We start from the raw sequence: 20,438 nt of genomic DNA on the forward strand, positions 1-20,438 counted from the left end.
TCATTCTTTGTGTGGAAGATTGCAATGTCTGATCTGTGTACTAAGACTAGCTACTGAACATTCACTTTTTTTCTCCTGGAATTCCAAAGAGCAGAAATTCCAACTCCAAGTGGCTTAAGAAGAAAATGTATTGGCTCATCTAGCCAAAAAAGTGCAGTGATATTTTTCATTCATTCATTCATTCACTCATTCATTCATTCATTCATTCACTTTACATTCTGATTCCAGCACCTTTTCCTCTTCCCTCTCTCTCCTCACACAGGTCCTCCCTCAAACCCCTCCCCTCTAAGAAAGGCAAAGAAAGTACCTGGGACAACCCACCCTGGCACTTAAAGTCACTGCAGGACTAGGTATATCTTCTCCTATTGAGGTAGAAGAAGACAGTCTAGTTAGGGGAGCAGGATCCATAGGTTGACAATAGAGTCAAGGTAAGCCCCTGCTCCAGTTGTTGGGGGACCTGCATGAAGACTGCACTGCACATCTGCTATATATGTGCGGGGGGTGGGGTGGGGGGTGGGGTGGGGGAGGGGGGGTCCTAGGTCCAGCCAGTGTATGCTCTTTGGTTGGTGGTTCAGTCTCTGGTAGCTCCCAAGGGACCGGGTTAGTTGACTATGTTGGTCTTCTTGTGAAGTTCCTATTCCCTCCCAGATTCTTAATCCTTTCCCGAACTCTTTCACAAGACTTCCCAAGAGCTCCATGTAATGTTTGGCTATGGGTCTCTGCACCTGTTTTGGTTAGCTGCTGGGTGGAGTCTCTCAGGGAACAGTTATGCTAGGCTCCTGTCTGTGAATCCAGGTTAACAAATACAAACATGGCCTGAGGCTCCAAGGTAGTTGAAGGAGGAAGGCAGGCCAGCAATGTGTCTGTATAGATCTTCTGAGGAGCTTAGCACACCCTCCCCTAATTGGCAGGGATTGCTACTGCATTTATTTATGTCAGAATTTTAGACTGCAGGCAACACCCAATTTAACTACTGAACCATGTCATTAAGGGAACTTTCCCTTTTCTCTCTATTCTGAATATTTTGTTGTGAAAATCATGGAGAGATCAAGCTTTCCATGAGGGTAACTTAAGGGGATACGTTAATCACTGTAATTCTTTATCTCCTATGTTAACATAACACTTGTGGATAATGTAAACATGAAAGTATAGAAGATTTTAAAATACAATATAGAAGAATTAAAATATAATCACAAAAGTAACTCAAAAATCTGGTTGGTATTAGAATAATCTTGTACCCCAACAAACTTAGAAGTGCAACATAATATATAACAGAGTAGAGATGCTTGTAAATATTTTCTGAAGAAGGAAGAGAAGAAATGTTCCTTTGTGTGCAGCTGGATGCAGTAGTGGTCATGCATGGCTGAGAGGGGACAAGTGGAGTTTTTCTTTTCTTCTTCTTTCTATTCCTGGGGCCCTGGACTTAGGTCCAGAAGAGTCCTGAGATGCAACTGGGGTTTGCTCGCAATAGAATTGGAAGAGAAATTGTCTATTACTGGTCATTAATTTCTTGACCTTATGGAGGCAGTACTGGAAGGAATACAGACTGCTAGACAGACATAGGCTTTTCCAAGACTCCTTTGTAGTACACTACAAATCTTACACAAGATATTGATGAGTAAAATAAGAACTGACAATGTGAGGTTCAAGTTTGGGGCTTTGAAAGGAACTGAGACTACAACTTGTAAACCATGTGAGCTTCAGGAAGCTGCTTCTCTGTGAACCTTAATTACCTAACCTATGATCCTGTTGGTGAATTCAATAAGATGCATGGAAATTCTTTTGCATAGGATTAAGTAATTGGAATCTATGTTTATTGTTAGTTTCATACAGATTAAAAGAACGTTTAAAAGTCTGTAATACATCGTGAACACTGAAGAAGTAAAGGTACCTTTTATTGATTTTGTAATTTTAACACTATTGAAATGAAATACTATAGTCTAATGTTTCTTCAAAGTATCTACATGAGGAGAATGATCCTGAGAGAGGCAAGTCTGAGAGTAAACAAAGACAAATTAGATTGTCTTGGTCTGCTTTGTGATACTATAAGAATATAGTACAGATATGGTAATTTATAAAGAGTGCAAAGTTATTTAATTCATGTTTCTCCAGGTTGACAGAGATTGGTATTGGCCTCTGGTGAAGGTCTTCATACTGTGTCATAACACAGAGAGTGGGCAAGCAAACACAGAAAGCAGAGGGGAAAGGGAGTGACCCGGTCCCCAAAATGACACCACTAATTGACTTATGGAAGTAAAATCCTTGTGGCCTAATCACATTTTTAAAGTTCCCACCTTGAGATATAGGTTAATGGTAGACTACTTGCCTTACCTATTCTAGGTCCTCTCTAGGTGCTGTTGACATTTTTTCCATCAAATATTTTCTTCTCTCTCTTTTCTCCCTTCATTCATAAGGAATCTTTAACTCAGTCCCATGGGCCCCCAAGAGGACCACTGATGGAATTCAAGGACTTGAATGAGAAAAAAATGAATATATGCTTATCCTCATCTCTGACTTTCATTTGGTTATTTTCCTGTTATTACAGATGTTGCATGTAGACAGATAATGGTATCTACTTGTATCACCATTTCAAATCATAACTGTTGTTGTGCCATAGGTCAGGTCTTGTCCTTTACTGAGTTAATGAAGTAGCTGTATATTGTGAATCGCATGGTAAATCCAAAAGGGTTTTCTTAACTGAGTTTAGGAATACCTGGTTTCTTTTGCAAACCTGTGTTTACATAGCTCTTTCAAAAGGCCACTGTCTAGACTCTTTTGATAATGAGCACATTACTGGAAGTTAATGTGTGTTTCTGAGGCTGTTTGGTGAAACTGGACATTTGTGTTTAGAGGTTTGTGCCAATAGCAGCTCAAACTCATGAAAGATTTTTTCAGGTCATACAAGAAGTATATTTTCAGTTAAACTTACTAACTGCTACCGTGTGGTGCTGAATCCAGGGATTAAAGACAAACTCTCAATTCTAGGTGACATAGTTCTGTCATGAAGTCATTAGACATATTTATGCATTGTACTAATGATAGAGAAGGCAATACACTAAGTAGGATGTATGCCCATAAATATAAAAGTATACTATAGAAGGAAGCTCTAGCTTGTACAATCTTAAGAACACGGACCTTCATAGTGCTTAAAGTTGTAATTATATCCTTAGTCTCTCCAGGACTTTTATCATGAAGGGGTGTTGGATTTTGTCAAAGATCTTTTCTATATGTAATGTGATGCCAGCCTATAGCCAACATTAAATTAAATGGAAAGAAATTCAAAACAATTCCATTAAAATTAGGAAGAAAAGGTTTTCCACTCTCTCGATATCTATCCAATAATAGTGTTGTTGTTGTTTTTCAAAACTGTGTAGCTTTGGTTGTCCTGGAACTCATTTTGTAGACCAGACTGGTGTCCAACTCCTTTAAAAAAAAAACACGGACCATTTGATGAGCTGAAGTCATGGGTTATGGTATGGTAAAGGAGGTGCTTGCAGCCAGATACTAAAGACAAGACCTATAACGTTGTTAGAAAGGATAAGTAGGGAAGAGATAACATGAGTGAGGTGGATGAAGCTGTTGGAATCTTCCCTCCCTCCCTCCCTCCCTCCCTCCCTCCCTCCCTCCCTCCCTCCCTCCCTCTCTTCCTTTCTCCCCTCTCTTTCTTTCTTTCTTTCTTTCTTTCTTTCTTTCTTTCTTTCTTTCTTTCTTTCTTTCTTTCTTTCTTTCTTTCTTTCTTTCTTTCTCTCTGGTTTGTTTTTAACTTGAGACTGAGAATGCTGAGGTTTCTGAGAAGTGGAACAACAGCCTCAAAATTCTTTGCATGGGGATATTGATGGCAAAAACAGAGTGGGAGAGTAGACAAGGGGGCGTTTTGGTTGAATAAAAATTCTAACACATTATGAAAAGTTTCCTGTGAGCTTGGAAATTGGAGGAGGAAGGAAACATTTTACTCTAGGAGATCATTGACTAAATTTAGGTTCTTTCAACTAAATACACGTTCTTTGGGATGGCTGATGACACAGGATATGTGTGTCCTGAGAAAGAAAGCTGTGCACTCCCACAATGCCACCTCTTCACCTGCCCACACCCAGGTCTTGTTTTCCACAGTTAGTGTGTACCGCTGAATTTTTCTTTACACTTCCACTGAAGAGTTGGCGTACTTTTGAAAAACCACTTCCTGAAATGGGAGGACTATTTGGCAGGTGTAGAAAGCCCCTGGATAGCTTTGGTGGTAACAGCTGGAAGGCATACTCATATGATCCTGGGTGGCTTCAATTGCTGAAAGTCCTCCAAGTAGCCACAGGTTTTTGCTGTTAGTTGGAACATGGAGTGAAAATGTAGGATTTTTGGTGAGAACTTTTAAGGGCATCCAGATGTTATGGCAGTAGCAGAGAACTAAGAGTTCCTTTGCTGTATATTGAATGGGGGATGTGTTACTCCCACAATGTTTCTTTTGGTTAAGGACAAGAGAAAGGCATAAGAAATAGTAAAATGGTGATTGTATGTTCATGAGTGCATGGTAGAAATAAGTTGCCAATTTCCTAATTATATTCTGGATTCTCTGAATTATGATACATTTTCATCTGTGACTGAAGGTGTAAGCTAGGTCAGAGCATTTTTACAGTGTGAGAATCAGTACCTTTTACAAGAAAAGGCCTATCAGGACCAGGAGCTTCATAGAGATGATATCATTTAATAGTACCCTTACTTCCATTGTTTAAACTGTCTAAACTCTGTTGGAGATGGTTTTGTGAGTTTTGTGATATGAGAACCCTTCACTGTGTCTACTCTATTGGTATACTTTGCTAGTTGACATTGAAGAATGCCAAGAAACACTCCTGCCCAAGACCCTGGAATGATTTAAGAGGACAAAAGAAGCCCCCCCCCCCCGAGCTACACTTTGCATTGGATACACACCAGCGAAAGTATATTAAGATGTAAGATTCTGCTCTGCTAATTGAGGTCAAAGGGGTTGCGTTTATTCTGGAATCTCTGAGCTGAAGAGAAGAAGCTGGCGGGTGAGAGGGGGATGTTGAAAGCTGCAAACTGAGCCATTGCCGGAATGAAACCTATCTCATGGGGATGTGTGGGAGGTTCTGGGTGAGGAAAAGAGGCAATTGTGGTTCCTGCCGAGGTCTGAAGGATGTGCAGCCTGCTGTGTCTCAGAATTTTCATAATGCTGCTCTTGCCAGCAGCCTCGCGAGCCTCACGCCCAGATCCTCACTGGGCCAAGTTTATATTTCTGTCCTACAGACCTGGATGTGAAACCCAATATTCAGGAATTAAAACCTTTCTTCTCAGGAGGAGGAGGAGGAGGAGGTTCAATTGTCCTTAAAATGCATTTGGAGTCATATGGGATAGTGTGTGTGTGTGTGTCCTTACAACATTTGTATTATTGGTGGATTTATTTCTCCCAGAATTAAAATATTGGTTCTTCTGAAGTGGTAACTTTTTAGCTGTGTGGAGTATTACAAATTCTATTTATTTGATTTAAAATTAAGCCAGTGAATGCATAAACACTGTGGTCTTTCATAACAGTCACCAAATTAATGACATATTCCATTGAATCAAAAGTATTGGCAACTGTAATGTGCAGCATAATTTATTATGTGCCAAGATAAGTAAGCTATAATTCAATGTGTTCTTGTCCCTTGGGATTTCCCTATTATGTTCATAGACATTCTTTGAGACTTACCTAGATGGTAATTTTTATCCCAAATTCTTCTTTTTATATCTATTAAAAAGGAAATTGCAAGTTAAAAGAATGGATTCAGGCATTACTAAAACTTGTTTACAGTGTCCTGTAGATTTTGAATCATCATCTTTGGTTTGCTACAAAATGCCATCTTGCTCATGAAGAGCAGCAGTGATTCAACATTTCTTTAGAATCTATCCCCAGTCAATCATCTCAGGAATTTTCCACCAACATAGCCTTCTAGAGTATGCAGTAATCTTTCATTTCATTGTCAGTCTGTGCCGAAATCTTTTGGAGGACCTCCTAAGTGACACCTTCCCATCCTTGCATCCAGGTCATTTCAAGTACAGCTCTAAGAGCGGCTATGTCCATGTTTGTGTCTCGGCTTAGACACAAATGGTAGAGCTACAATGGTACCTCTGTGGTCATTGGATAGATTGTTTGAAAACAAAGTCCAGTTTCAGAGATGATGCGATGGGAAAAAAGGGTTCATTATTTGAATCAATGAAATATACCATATAAGCTATGTATTTTTTTTTGAATTTCAGTACTGATGATTGAACCCAGGGACTCATACATGTGAGGCAAGCACTCTACCATTAAGTTACCACCTCGGCCCCTACTCCCATTTTTCACTTTGAGGTAGAGTTTCACTAAGATGTTTAGCCGCACTTGAATTTCATCTGTACTTCAGTCAGTGCTTGAACTTCCAAGTAGCTGGAATTACAGACTGGCACAGCTAGGGCATGCTACCTGATTCAATCGATGGGAGAAGAAACCTGAGAGGGTACAGTGCTGGCAAGGCTCAGACACTGCCCACTGTGCTACTGTGAGTAGCAGTGTACTGAGTAGCTAGCTGGGCTTCAGTCTATCAAAGGAAACAGCTTGCCATGGAAAAATTCAGCACCTCTCCAGAGTGTGTGGGTGTTTGAATTTTTTTCCCTTCATACCATTTAAATGAAAATCTGCGTATCATTGTCCTGTGTAAATAGGAAGAATTTTTAGGGTACAAAAAAGAAAACAAGAATTTTGCTCTTGTCATACAAGGAGAGGAATTTCCTTCCCTTAATTTCTTTCTGAAAGATTTTTCTTTCCTTTCATTTTGTTTTCCTTTACTCCTCAAAAAAGGAAAACTTGAATTTATTAGGAAATCTACATGCAATTGCAGATTTACAGCCTACCCATTAATACTACATTAGTTCATCATGATTAATAGCATCTATGTGGATGCTTAATGAATTAGTAATGATGGACTGTTTGCTTTGAAATGTCAATAGAACACTATAAAAAGGCACTTCCCATAAAGGAAAAATTAATTGTATTAGTTGAATAATAACGTGTCACAAATAAGATAAGTTTGTTTGGAAAGCTTCATTGGCGTTGATGGTATTGTTGGGAGTCACTTCCAAAAGATCCATAGGTGTTTTTTTTTTTTAAATAAAACAAGATAAAAAGGGCTAGAGAAATGAGTCCATTCTTGCAGAGGACCTGGGTTCAGTTCCCAGCTTGTATATCAATCAACCTTCTGTAACTCTAGTTCCAGGGAATCTGATGCCCTCCGGCTGCCTGAAGTCATGTGGTGCCTATAAACTCACACAGCTTCACACACATATACAGGAAAAACTAATAAATATGTCTTTAAGAATAAATGAGACTTTTCTTTAATGAATAGTTAGAATAGATGCAGGAACAGACATTTTTGGCAGAGAAAAATACACAAACATACAAATACGTGCTGGTTTACAATTTTGCCTATGTTACTAACAGCAGAGACTTCTTATAGTAGCTGTTTAGATTAAGTTCCAAATGGAACTGCTTCTAATACCTGCTGGTCCATTCTAAATTCATAATTCATTTCCCAGAGGCCCCAGACTTTTTATACTGTTTATTCCTTTAGAGAATCATTTTGCTATCAGCCTTCAGTCTAATTCTGGGATGTCAGCAGCTATCACTGCTTATTTCTGTCTTTGCCCTACATCCGATGAAGTGAAGGTCAAGGAAATTATGTGACTTGCCCAAACCAATCCAACCATATAATTTGTCCCCCACAGATTATGGGTCTACCGTTTCAAATGTCTCCGATTTTAACCCAGGCGGAAAGAGCTGCAGGAGTGGAGGCTCTGTCCAGCTGGTGCCTTTGAGGAAATGCAAGAAGCTCAGTGTGCTTTAGAGCCCTGACTTGGAAGGAAAGAGGGCCAAAAGACAAAAACAGAAGAAGAGGGCAGGGGCCAGAGCACACGGGCCTTGTAGGCTGTGTAAAGATCTTAGACTTTATCCTAAGGCAGTGGGAAGCCATTTGTAAATGTCATGTCGGGGGACCTGATGAGTGATGTGGTCTGCTGAAGCATACTGGCTGCCTGTGGAGAATAGCTTGGAGGCAGAGGCTGATGTATTGGACACGGGTTCATCAGACCCCATCAAGCCCATCCAAATGAACTGAGATTTAGTTGCAGGAAATTCTGAAGCATATTGATTAGTTTTTCTTTATTTTTCCTTAAGTCGGCAGGAAGTATCATTTCTTACCTTCATTGCCTCTGGTTTCTATGGCCATAGAATGTTCCCAAGTGCCCTCAGTCAGGGGCAGCATCTGGCAGGGAAGCCATCATAGCATCTGGTGGGTACGGTAGTTAGCATGCATCCTTTCAGACCTTTTACCTTTTGGAGTTCTCTGGTAATGCTAGCCTATTGCTTCTTTTTTCTGGGAAGAGAGTCTGGACGGAGAAACAAAAGGAGTATAGCCCCTGATCTTCTACTGCCAGCAACCCAGTTTTCAGGAGATAGTCTCACTGGACCATACATTATGGTTTGAAAAGCCAGGAATAGAACACGTCCACCTCTCACCTCCACATGTTAGGTAGAAGTCAAAGCAGGGGGTAGTTGGGATGTGGTTTTGAAACCTATGTTTACAGAGTTTTGATGCTGCTTTCCTAGATGAGAGAGGAATCACAAAGTCTGAAGCGCAGACTTTTTGGGTTTGAGGCAAACAATATTTATCCCTCTATTTTCCTCTATAGGGTGTCATATAAGCTAGAATTGAAAATAAATGTCCTATGTCATTGTTTTGTACTTTGGAAATCTTCCTGGTAGATCATAGGTCACCCCAACTAAAGCTCTCACCTCAAACCGCCATTTCCCTTTACTCTTGAGAAAGGATCTTTCTAAATATGGGACTGGCAATTCTGAGAAACTAAAATCTAAATGGAAGGAGACACTTCCCAAGACAAAACAAACTCATGCTATCCTTCGAGGACATTGAATTAATTTGGGGTTGTAGGGCTTGGCATGTAGCTCAGTAGAATACTTGTCTAGAATACACAAAGCCAGAGAGATGGCTCAGCAATTAAGAGAACTGACTGTTCTTCTGAAGGTTCTGAGTTCAAATCCCAGCAACCACAGGGTGGCTCACAACCATCCGTAATGAGATCTGATGTCCTCTACTGGTGTGTCTGAAGACAGCTACAGTGTACTTACATATAACAATAAATACATCTTAAAAAAAGAATACACAAAGCCAGGAATTTGATCCTCAGCACTGTGTAAAATCTGGCACGGCAGTGCACACACATGATCCTATGTAATCAGGAGGTGGAGGCAGAAGGCAGAAGGATCAGAAGCTAAGGTCCTCCTTGGCTACATAGAGACCTTGAAACTGTAGATCCTGCCTCAAAACAGACAAACAATACCTTTCCCATGCACCTAAAAACAACAAAAGCAGAAGGAAAGAATGGGGGTGGTTAGCTCATTTGATAAAATTTGTGCCTTGAATTCTATCCCTAGAATCCATCTAATATTGGGAGTGAAGATAAATCATGGGGCTGGCTGTCCAGTCAGCCTAATTTACTTGTCAACTTCTAAGTCATTGAGAGACCCTGTCTCAAAGGGGAGGCGTGGTCTGGAAAGAGCACTTACCACACAAATACAAGGACCTGAGTTGAGATCCCATGCGTGGTTTGAATGAGAATGGCCCCTATGGGCTACTGTATTTGAACACTTTTGCCCCAGTTGGTAGAACTGTTTGGAAAGATTTGGAGGTGTGGTTTTGTTGGAAGATCACCAAGGGTGGGCTTTGAGGTTTCAAAACCCCACACTATTCCCAGTTAGCTCTGTTCGTTCCTCATGGTTGTGTCTTAAAATCTAAACTCTCATTTACCGCTCTGCCAGCATGCCTGCCTGCCTCCTGCCATGGTCCCTGGTATGATGATCACTGACTCACCCCCTGAAACTGTAAGCCCCGATAAACTCTTTTTCCTATAAGCTGCTTTGGTCATAGTTCTTTGTAATAGTAATAGATAGGCAACTAAGATACTATGGAAAAGATGGGCAGATGAAGTAGGGCATTTCTGTGATCTTAGTGCACCTATGGCAAGGTGGAAGTTAGACACAGGAGAATCTTTAGAAGTCCGTGAGCCAGCTACACTGGAATAAGCAATACAGAACAACAGGGTGGAAGGCAAACACAGATACTCAGTGTTGCCCTCTCATTTCCACATTTGTATAATGGCACACACGCGTGCAAAGTGGCTAGTGTCAGAGGAGTAGTGTTGGAGGTTGCCCTCTGACTTCCATATGAATATATACACATGTGTACTTGCACACACACGAGCATGTAAATATGTGTGCATACATGCACAGACATACACACATACAGAGAGAGAGAGAGAGAGAGAGAGAGAGAGAGAGAGAGGCAGAGAGAGAGAACAAAAACAATAAAGAAATGGAGTTGTAAACTGAGGAAAGGAAAGCTAAAGCTGCCTTACTTCTTACTTGATCTTGGGTGGGATAGGGGTCTAGATAACAAGAATTAGTGGTAACAGTTGTTGTTTTAAAGCGGTATTCAAAGTGTATTCTCTGGACCTTAAACATCAGCGTCATCTTGGAGTTCATTAGAAGTGTAAAATCATAGCACCCACCCCAGACCTACTGAATCAGATACTCTGAAAGGACCCAGTTATCTTTACTTTAATCTCTCCTAATGGTGATGCCCACTCAAGTTTGGATGCCACTGGCTTAGATTAGAGCATGGTGTGAAGGAAAACCTTGAGCACATGCTAACTTGCTTTTTCTTCAAGCTCTCTGATTCCCCCATCTCTGACTAGGTGCCCCAGGAACCTATGTTCCTGGTCATGAAATAGAATTACAGAGCAAAGGAGAGGCTGAGCACAAAGTCATCTTATCATTGTAAAAGCAAGACTGTAGATAACCAGTTATGGTTGAAAGATCTGTTGGGAAATTCTTTTTTGTTGTTGTTTTTTTGTTTTTGTTTTTGTTTTTGTTTTTGAGACAGGGTTTCTCTGTGTAGTCCTGGTTGTCATGGAACTCACTCTGGACCAGCCTGGCCTCGAACTCAGAAATCCCCCTGCCTCTGCCTCCCAAATGCTGGGATTAAAGGGGTGTGCCGCTACTGCCCGGCAAGGGCACTGGTGCATCTGTTCTACACTGGAAGTGCTAGTCATCTCACAGGAAAGTAAGTTGTGGAATTTTGCTGGGTATCTGATGGTCAATTGTACAAGAGTTCCAGAATTGAGTCCAGGCTGAAATTCTAAGTTTCAGTAGTTGAATCTCCTTAGACAAGTTTTTAAATTTTTTTCAACTTGCAGAGTGTGATTTATGATACACATCTCTCTTTGGGATGCTTGGAGGTTAACTCTAGTCAAGAACAATATATTGGACACAGCACAGATGCAGATACTTAATAAACAACAGAAATATTATTGCATTGTTGGCTATCTCAGGACTACTTAGGAAGGACCACTGCAGGGAGTGTGTAACCATGCATGGCCTTTGCTAAGGTTGTAAAGGAGGCAGGTGGGAAAAGATAACGAGAATTTTTATTGTAGATGAAGCTGAAGGTGGATTTTAATGGCTTCAATTTCACAGCAGGCTTTACAATGAATTATTGAGATAGGGAAGTTATTTTCCTTAGTTTAAATATCATATTGGCAAATCCATTGTAGCACTGTTCTATCAAAGAGCAATGCTAAAATTTAAATTACTTTAAGTATAACCTTGATAAAGTGTAATCCTTATAAATTAATTCACTTATAAGTGAACATAATAAAAGAATTACTTTCCATTAGAGTTTTGTAGTATCTGGAAGTTTTATAAAATTGATTTTCTTCTGGACAAAGAAGCCTTTTTTGTGTTAAAAGTGGGTATTTTGTGTTATTTGGTAACCTATGATTTAGATTAATGAGTTAGAAGTTTCTAATCCTCGTAAAATAATACTCGCCCCCTTCACTTAAGTCAAGGCTAACCAACATTATCTCTTTTAAGGTTATCATAAAAATGAACAGAGAAAATCATTTTGGCAGTTTCTATATATGTAGGCAGGCGTTTTCTAGAAAAATGAGAAATATTGCTTCTTATTGTCTTTTTCAGGATGTGAAACAGACTCAGTTAATCCCAGGCTTGGCTGGCTGCAGCACTAAGGAACTGTAAGGCTTAGTGGCATCCATTTGGTCAACTATGAGGGCCATCGGATCCATGGATCAGGACTTTGTTAACTTGAGTTTTATTTTTTTTAAGGGAATAATATTGGACTTTGAAATCTGATTTCAAGTCTCCATGTTGAACTCTATAAAGCTTTAATATCCATGCTGTTGTGAGTTAGAAAGATGAAAAATTCAGGGTAATAAATAAGCAAAGAGTCTAGAAAGCAGGCTTTGTTTGAAGTCTGTAGCCTGGAAAATCAACAAGAACTAAAAATAGGAAGATTACAGGCAACATTTAATCATGGACCATCTAAAGGTGGCTTTTAAGCATCATCCAGAGAGAAACCAGGCCATGTGTGTGTGTGTGTGTGTGTCTATGTGTCTGTATGTCTGTGTGTCTGTGTGTTTGTGTCTGTGTGTATTTCATACATTCTGTTCATTATATAGGCGTGAAAACTTCCAGTACAGATTTGGTGTTCCAAAAAGTTGAATGTTTATGTTCTTTCTCTCACTGGAATTAAGAAGGTATTCCCTTTGATTTCCAAAGGAGAAGTTTTGCATAATTTAAATGAAATTCAGAATTTACCCCAGTGAAGTTGATGTGAAATTTTTCAAGTGCAAATTAAGCAAATTGGGTAAATAGCTCCAGCACTCACTGGTCTCTTAAGAGCCCGAGGATTACTTTCAGAGTGAACACAGGGGAATCTCAGGAATCTCATAGGAGAAAGAACAGAAAGGAGGCGCCCTGGAAAGCCCCCCATGGTTTCTGCTCAGTAGCAGGTTCTTGGTTGAATTTTACTTATCTCCAAACTTTGCACACATGGAAAATTTAAAACTATATTCACTGTGCAGTTCCTACATGTTGTAACCTTCCAGTGACTGACCTCAACTGGCCGTGGCTGCTGGGAACTTTTGCTTCACAAGGGTACTGTGACATTCTCAGGTATCTCATCATGCTTTGAAATCTTAGATCTACAAAGCTTGATAAATGTCTTTTGAGTAGGAGGAGTGAAACAAGGGAACAGGATTGGTAATCTTCTCTGGACTGCCAAGTTTTTTTTTTAAATCAACATTTTCTTGCCAGTACTTAAGAACAGAGCATTGAGAATGGGTGATTAAGCTGAGACAACTGGTAAATTAAACTAATACCCATGGAGATAGCTGGATGAAGCCTTGGATGATACAGACTAGAATGTGAACAAAAACAGGGATTATGGTGTCTAGCATGGACAGGATATTTTTTTAAAAAAAATAATTGATAAAAGTAGTCAGTTTAACTATTTACACTTCCTGTGCAATGGACAAAAAATTCTTGTCTTTTCTTTTTGTTTCAAGAGAAGGTTTCTCTGTGTAGCCTTGGCTGTCCTGGAACTCACTCTCTAGACAAGGCTAGCCTCAAACTCACAGACATCGGCCTGCCTCTGCCTCCCAAGGGCTGAGATTAAAGATGTGTGCCTCTACCACCCACCTGAACTTTTCAATTTTATAATAAGTCGTTATTTTGTAATTGAAAAATTCATACAGTATTCTGATTATGATTTTCTCCTCCCCAATTTCTCCCAATTCTCTCCACCTCCTCACCAACCCAACTTTGTGCCTTTGCTGTCATTAACAAATAAACAAAAATCAAAAATAAGAAAAAACCCCATGAGAAACACATACATTCTCCACCCCCCCCATTCAAAATAATGGAAACTCTAAACCAAAATAACTAAAAGACAGAGAGAAGAAGATACAAATTAATAAAAGTAGAGATTAAAATGGATGCATTACCATAGACAATGAGAGAATCCAAAGACTCATAAGAACATAAATTTAAGGCCATCCAAGTCAACATATGCAAAGCTCATATGAACTCACAGTCTAAAGCTGCATGTACAGGGCCTACATGGCCCTGAACCAGGTCCCTGTGCTTATATTATGGCTTATAGTTTAGTGTTTTTATGGGATTTCTGAGTGTGTGAATATTGTCCTCTTTCCTGGTTTCCTTCTCCCCTGAAAATCCCGTAAGCCATCTTCCCCTCCCCAATCAACCCCCCCCCCCCCACTTCCCTGTCCTGGTATTCCTCTACATGATGGCATCAAGTCTTTCCAGGACCAAGGGCCTCTCCTCCATTTGGTGTCTAACAAGGCCATCCTCTGCTGCCGATGTGTCTGGGGCCATGGGTAACTCCATGCATACTCTGGTTGGTGGTTTTGTCTCTGGGAGCTCTGGGAGCTCTGGGAGTACTGGGCAAGCCATATTGTTTTTCCTCCTGTGGCTCTGCGAACCCCTTCAGCTCCTTGGGTCCTTTCTCTTGCTCTCCCATTGGGGACCCTGTGCTCAGTTCAATGGCTGGTTGAGAGTGCTCCCTCTGTATTTGTCATGCACTAGGAGAGTCTCCCAGGTGATGGCTATATCCGGCTCCGGTCAGCAAGTACTTGTGGGCATCCACAATAGTGTCTCTGTTTTGTTACTGTATATAGTATGCATCCCTGTTTGGGGTAGTCTCTGGATGGTCTTTCCGTCAACTCTGTTCAACCTTTTGTCTTTGTATCTCCTTCTGTGGGTGTCTTTCCCCCTTTCTACAAAGGACCCAAGGATCTATACACTGTTCTTCTTTCTTGGGCATCATTTGTTAAGTGAATTGTGTCATGGGTATTCCAAGCTTCTAGGCTAATATCCACTTATCAGTGAGTGCATACCCCGAGTGTTCTTTTGAGATTGAAATATCTCACTCAGGATGATATTTTCTAGTTCCATCCATCTGTCTACGAATTTCATGAATTCATTGTTTTTAATGGCTGAATAGTATTCCATTGTGTATATATACCACATTTTCTGTATCCATTCCTCCGTTGAAGGACATCTGGGTTCTTTCCAGCTTCTGGCTATTATTAATAGGGCTGCTATGAACATAATGGAGCATGTGTCCTTATTGCATGACGGGGAATCCTCTGGGTATATGCCCAGGAGTGGTATAGCTGGGTCCTCAGGTAGTATTATGTCCAATTTTCTCAGGAACCGCCAGACTGATTTTCAGAGTGGTTGTACCAGCTTGCAATCCCACCAGCAGTGGAGGAGTGTTCCTCTTTTTCCACATCCTCTCTAGCACTTGCTGTCTCCTGAGTTTTTGTCCTGGCAGGGTCCTGCTCCTTTGACCTAAGCTCCCTGGCATTCCTGCTGGCCTTGCTGTCTTTCCAGTGGAGGTCCCCAGTTACTGGCGTGATTCCCACCAGTTCATCTCCCTTCCATCCAGTGCCCACTCGTTCCAATTACCTGGTAAAGCATGACTCTTAATCTTAAATAGTTAGCCAATTAGATTTATAGATATCATAAATATAAGATGTCAATACAGTAATTCCAGAGCCAATTAAAAATGATAAGCTTGTGCTTGCTTTGGCAGCACATATACTAAAATTGGAACGATAAAAATGATAAGCTTTATCCCAATATTTTTAACCTCAGGAAACACAGAAAAATGTCTTAAGCCATTCTGGTTCTCCGACCTGCAACCCTTGTGTGCACCCAGTGCTCTCTCCTCACAACCACTCACTCTGCCCCCTTCTTCCTTGTCCAATCACAGGCCTTTCACTGTCCTAATATGATTGGACATGGAAAATACTGTAACAATGGAAACTACCACAGGCTTTTTTCCCTCAGTATACTTTTATTTGGTTATAGTGTGGTTGGTTTTAATTTTAATTTTAGTTTTTGAGTGGGGTTGTGGTGTTTTATTTTCTTGGCCTGGGTTTTTGTTTATTTGCTGTTCTTGTATTGGACTTTTGTTTGTTTTCTGAGAAAGAACTTATAGTTGCGGAGGGTAAGAAGGTCAAGAGGATTTGGAAGGATTTCAGGGAGGCAAAGACAATGATCAAAATATATTTGAGTTTAAAAATTGAAGACTCTTATTGCTATGAACTACTTATTGCTTAAACCCATCTTCACTGTGTTCTGTAAGTTTGGTTATGTTGTGTGTTCATTCAATTCTAGAAAGGCTTTAATTTATTTTTTAAATATCTGTGTTGACCCAGTTTTCATTCAGTAGTGAGTTGTTAAGTTTCCATAAGTTTAGAAAGTTTCTGTTCTTGTTGATCTCCACCTTTAATCCATGATAGCATACAGGGTGTTATTTCAATTTTCTCATGTGTGTTGAGACTAGCTTTTACTCCAGCAATATTGAACTCATGGCATCTGGAGTTATGATTCTTGAGGTGTTTCTTGATTTTGATATCTGATCTTGACTTTGTAAAAAATTATTTATTTTATCTTATGTGCATTGGTGTTTTGTCTGCATATATTATGTCTGTGTGAGGGTGTTAGGCCTTAGAGACAGGTGTGATCTGCCGTGTGGGTCCTGGGAATTGAACCCAAGTCCTCTGGAAAGAGCACTCATATGCTCTTAGCCACGAGCCACCTCTCCAACCCACTGATTTTGTCTTTGTATGGTGGTTGCTTCCATGGATCAGTAGGTAGAAGAAAGGGATGAAGATTTGCCAGGAGGAGAAGCTGAAAAGATAGTTGGACATTGCTAAAGGAGTTGTTCAGAAGCACGAAGTAGAGTCTCCAGGGAATGGCGGTGTGGTGGGAGGCAGGGTCCTGCAAGCAGGCTGCTATAGGATTAAGAATTACTCTTGAAATAAAAGTATAAAGGATGATAGGTGAGATAGTGAGAATAAACTACCTGAGTTAAGGGTCAGTGTGGACACTGGAAGTCCTTAGTATAACGTGTTTCTTGGGCCTCCTGCGCCAGATGAATAGGCGTCATTCTCTTGGAAGGTACAGTAGAATGAGGTTCTGGTTACCCTAGCCACCACATTCACTCCTCAGTCCTTTCACCCACCCACTACCATACCCGACAGACCCACACCCTCTTGTGCCAGGAACATGCCACTGGCACCACATTCTACTCATACCCAGCACTGACCCTGGAGCAGTAGAAGGAACTGTATGACATCACTCACTGTTCTGTGGCTCTGGGCTTGGGTATCTTGGCTACAGACGAGTCCACAGGAAGCATTGCCAACCAGCTGTGGTCCATTGGCACCAAGAACACAGAGGAGAATAAGCGCTTCTACCACCAGCTGCTGCTGACTGCTGATGACCATGTGAATCCCTTCATTGGCCAGGAGTGATCCTCTCCCATGAAACACTGTAACAGAAGGCAGATGATGGATGTCCCTCCCCCAAAGTTATCAAGTACAACGGCGATGTTGTGGGCATTAAGGTAGATGAGGGTATGGTGCCCCTGATAGGAACCAATGTCAAGACTATTACCCAAGGGCTGAATGGACTGTCTGAATGCTGGGCCCAGTATAAGAAGAATGGAGCTGACTTTGCCAAGTGGCGTTTTATGTTAAAGATTGGAAAACATTTTCCCTCAGCCCTTGCCATCACGGAAAATGCCAGTGTTCTGGCCTGTTATGCCAACATCTGCCAGCAGAATGGCATTGTACCCATTGTGGAGCCTGAAATCCTCCCTGATGGAGACCTTAACTTGAAGTAGTGTTTGTATGTTACTGAGAAGGTACTGGCTGCTGTCTACAAGGCTCTAAGTGACCACCCTGTCTAGCTGGAAAGCACATTGCTGAAGCCCAACATGGTTACCCAAGGCCATGCTTTGACCCAGAAATTTTCCAGTGAGGAGACTGCTATGGCAACTGTCAGAGTACTTCTGTAGCACAGTGTTCCCTGCTGTCCTTTGGGATCATTTTTCTGTCTGGAGGAGTGAGTGAGGAAGAGGTGCCCATCAACCTCAGTACGACCAACAAGTGTCCCCTGCTGAAGTTTTGGGCCTTGATTTTCTCCTATGGCTGAGCCAAGGCTCTAAAGGCCTTGGGCAGGAAGAAGGAGAAAGTGAAGGCTGCCCAGGAAGAGTCAAGTGAACCCTATCCAATAGCATCATTTGTCAAGGAAAGTATAGCCCAAGTGGTGAGTTTGGAGAAGCAGTCAGTGAATCTCTCTTCATCTCCAACCATACCTACTAACAAGATCTAAGACTGCTCCATCAGCACTTCAGGCCCCTGTCTACCCACTTGCTATTGAAGATCTCTTTCCCATCACTCTTGCTGCTTTCATGACTTGTGTGTTGTCTATGAATGTTAATTCTGCCATCCCTTCCAGCCCACCACCAATAAATAACTATTTAATGGAAAAAAGGTGTTTCTGGGGATAGAGAGATGACACAAAGGAATGGAGATGGGCTAGGAGGAAAGGCTAAGAGGGTCAGTGGGAAAGAGCTAATCTGGGGCCATATCAAGAGTGTCAATGCCAATTTTTTTATGCCAAAATGTATTTGGTGAGATAATTTATCATGAAATGACCAATAAATATATCTTACTTATTAAAGTCTTCTCATGATTCATCCTTGGTAAGACCAATTTTGGTGTTCCACACTATGAGCAAAAAGAAATTCTAGATGGACCATAAATATAAATGTGAAACAATGAAGATTTTAGATGAGAATATAGGCCATTGTCATGATATGGGGGTAGATTAAAAAGTAACAAATAATAATAATCATAGAGGGAAAAATGGACAAATTGAACTACATTAAAATTAAACTACATTAAAATTAAACTACATTAAAATTCAGAATTTTAGTTCATCAAAAGTTACCAGTAAGGAAATGAGAACTATGGAATGAGAGATGATTTCATAATGCAAGTCTTCAAAAAGATGTGGAGGCTATTTGAGGGTCTTCTGTAAATCAAAAGAAAAGGTAATCTATGCAAATGTGTCAAGCAGCCTTGATTAAACACTGGACTTGGAGGTAAGGCTCAGTAGTAGAGTGTTTGCTCACTATATACAAGGTTCAGAAAAAGGTCACAATACCAAACACACATATCAAACCAAAAATAATAATTTTGATTGGAGGAAGTAGTAAGAAGGGAGGGACCTTGGGGTTTCTGGGATTTTGGTAATGATTTTGCTGATATCTGTATGTTCCCTTTGTAGAATCATTTCAAATTATGAACTGGGTATTTTTCTGTGGAATGCATATTATACTTTGATCAAAGATGTCCTTTATGTTTTAAAGCCTTGCTATCTAGGAAGAAGAACATAAGCAAAGTAGCCTTGAGATTCCCACTGACTACAGGATAGGTCTCATCATCTAGCATTACCAGTGTTATGGAAGCAGAGAAAACATTGAGAATTTCAGAGCTCCTCAAAGAGGCTAGAGCAGGATCCTTTGGGCAAGAATCCATTGCATAGAGGGGGTATCATGATAGTTATCCACACCTGAAACAGGGGAAAGAGAGTAGAAGCTATTATTGAGGAAACACTGGGAAGGCTAATAACAATCCAATTTTGTATATGGTTAACTTGGTCTGTCATACAGAATAAGCTACCACTTTTTTTGTTGTTTGTTTTGCTTTGTTTGAGAGATAGGCTCTAATGTGTCTCAGATTGCTTGTTGTGTACCTGTGGATGACCTTGGAGTTTTCATCTTCCTATCCCCACTGCCTAAGTGCTGGAACAACAGGCATGTGCCACTATACCCGATTTATTCAGTGATGGTACCAAACCCAGGTCTTCTTTCATGTTAAGGCAAATGCTGCACCAATTGAGCCACATCCACAGCCCAGCCACCATTACTTTACCATGTGCCTAGGCTCTGGGTGAGAAATTTTCAGTGCATTAAAGTTTCAAAGTCATCATCAAATCCTAGGGGCTATATGGTAAACCAAACTTGTAGTGCAGATGAAAAACCCAAACATTGAGAGATTATATATCTTCTTCCATTCTAGCTAGGAGGTGTCAGCAAATCTAAACTGGAGCTCATGTCTAAGTGGTTTGGAAGTCCACTTTTATCACGTTTTCTTTCACTCTTTCTTTTTTCTTTCTCGGGGGCACATCTCACTCTTTAGTTCAAACTGGCTTGAAATTCATAGAAATCCCTTTGCCTTAGCCTTCCCAGGGCTGGGATGACAAGGATGCATTACCACATCTAGCTGCCTTACTTTTTAAACCAGTTTTACTTGAGCTTAGTGAGGAGAAAACTACTTACTCTATGTAGTCTTTTGTTTTGTTTTGTTTTGTTTTGTTTTGTTTTGTTTTGTTTTCCAGAGACAGGGTTTCTCTTTGTAACAGTCCTTAGTGGCCCTGGAACTGGCTCTGTAGACCATGCTGGCCTCAAACTCAAAGAGATCCACTTGCTTCTTGAGTGCTTGGATTAAAGGCTTACACTACCATGCCTGGCTCTACTATATGCAATTTTAAGATACTTTGAGGGGAAGAATTTCTCCAGGCAATTTTGAAGCTTGAGGTAGTCTGGTATATGATTTTATGAATTAATATTTTCTTTCTTTTTTAATTACTTTTATTT

General features: G+C 40.6%; 1 protein-coding gene and 1 pseudogene across 1 annotated transcript in view; both read left to right on the plus strand.

Annotated features, from left to right (window-relative positions):
- The window catches only part of Phex (phosphate regulating endopeptidase X-linked), a 240,178-nt gene that overhangs the window by 20,156 nt on the left and 199,584 nt on the right, over positions 1-20,438 (plus strand). The window lies entirely within an intron of this gene.
- On the plus strand, positions 16,683-17,926 carry LOC127675429 (fructose-bisphosphate aldolase A-like; annotated as a pseudogene).

Source organism: Apodemus sylvaticus, chromosome X (assembly GCF_947179515.1).
Source record: "Apodemus sylvaticus chromosome X, mApoSyl1.1, whole genome shotgun sequence".
NCBI classification, from domain to species: domain Eukaryota; kingdom Metazoa; phylum Chordata; class Mammalia; order Rodentia; family Muridae; genus Apodemus; species Apodemus sylvaticus.